Source organism: Pecten maximus, unplaced genomic scaffold (assembly GCF_902652985.1).
Source record: "Pecten maximus unplaced genomic scaffold, xPecMax1.1, whole genome shotgun sequence".
NCBI classification, from domain to species: domain Eukaryota; kingdom Metazoa; phylum Mollusca; class Bivalvia; order Pectinida; family Pectinidae; genus Pecten; species Pecten maximus.
The window spans coordinates 710-2,500 of NW_022981353.1; the positions used below are offsets into that span (position 1 = coordinate 710).

General features: G+C 47.7%; 1 pseudogene; it reads right to left on the bottom strand.

The window, feature by feature from the left end:
• Positions 1-779: 779 nt before the first annotated feature.
• Positions 780-1,791, bottom strand: part of LOC117320018 — a 3,686-nt pseudogene continuing 2,674 nt past the window's right edge.

The following is a 1,791-nucleotide window of genomic DNA, read 5'->3' on the forward strand; positions in this document are numbered from 1 at the left end:
TCAACGGGAGTCGAAGTTGTTTGCCACCGTGAAGTGTATTCGTTTGTTAGAAATCGCTTACCCGCAGATCTCCAGACCGTTCGTTTCAGATAGTCGGCATGCATGTAAACCCGACGAGGTTTTTTGGGCATACGCTCTGTCGTCAAAACATGGGCGCTCGATACTACTCTCCTAGGCAGCGGTCTGACTAGGTTTTCCAAATTACTCGCTCGAAATTCAAGCCCGTTCCTACTCTCCTAGGCAGCGGTCTGACTAGATTTTCCATGACAAGCTCAAAATTCAAGTACCAGCCGGCTTTGGTAAGAAAGACCATCCGATGATAACCTTTCTCGAGTCGAACACCATCTCACATATATAGCATCGACATTTAAACCTAGGGATAAACGGTTTGCCGGATCTCGTTGGCCCGGCCGAGCGTTTACAGCAAAACTCGCGCAGCTAAAACCCTGCGGGAGTTCAAATTTTGATTAACACAGTCAAAATTCATTCCCGACACTACCTGTGACTCGGGACTTCCCTGCCCCGTGGAAATTTTTCCCCAGGATTTCAAATTTCGACTTGGCAGCAGCAAAATTGCTTCGTGTTTCCCCGGTGCCAGTTCCTGGGGGAATTCAAATTTCGTTTCGTCAACACACGCCAACGACATGTGTACTTTACTAAAAAAAAAAAATTTTTTTTTTTCTTGGGGTTTATTGCAAACGTACATTAGTAGAGAGCATTATCAGAGAGAGCACCTCTCTCGCACACTCACTGCCTCGCAGATTTGTCCATCCAAAGTGAAAACTGTAGTGAACATAAGGATTATTTCAAGAGATCGCAGTGATGTTGGCTGCTCTACTACGTACGATACCCCGATCCGAGAACTAGGTCGTCTACGAATGATTTTACACCTCTCAGTGATGGGATCGATATCGTTTTCGGTCAGCACGCTGATTTCAGACCGTACCAATGACCGTTTGCTGTGGCTTTACCATCGCGGACGCCGAGCGGTCCGTCCGCCGCTTATCGTTGCTCCCAACGCAGAGATGCAGAAAGTCTCGTTACGATTTGGGCGAGATTCTTACTTAGAGGGCGTTCAGTCATAATCCTCAGATGGTAGCTTCGCACCATTGGGCTTATCAAGCCAGCACATAAACCAATGTCTGGAACCTGCGGTTCCTCTCGTACTGAGCAGTATTACCATTGCAACGACATTCATCAGTAGGGTAAAACAACCTGTCTCACGAACGGTCTAACCCAGCTCACGTTCACCTATAGTGGTGAACAAGCCAACGCTTGGTGAATCTGCGTCACAATGATAGGAAGAGTCCGAATCGAAGGATCAAAAAGCAACGTCGCTATGACGCTTGGCTTGCCACAACCAGTATCCCTGTGGTAACTTTCTTGACACCTCTTGCTTTAAAACTCTTAAAGTCAAAAGGATCGATAGGCCACGCTTTCCACGTTCTTGTTATTCGTACTGAAAAATCAAAATCAAGTGAGCTTTGCCCTTTTACTCTCCGCGAGGTTTCGTCCTCGCTGAGGGCTCACCTTAGGACACCTGCGTTTCCCTTTTGACAGATGTACCGCCCCCTCAAACTCCCCGCCTGACACTGTCTTCAGAGGGATCACCACCGGCCACGAGCCGGTGCCTTAATTCGCAGAATCGAGGAGCTTGCGCCCGCTCTCCGCTATTACTGCATACGTACAAGAGAACGATAAAAGTAATTGGTATTTCAATTTGCGTTTTCACTCCCACCCATGCTACACCTTCATGTCTCTTCACACAGTCGGACTAGAGTCAAGCTCACA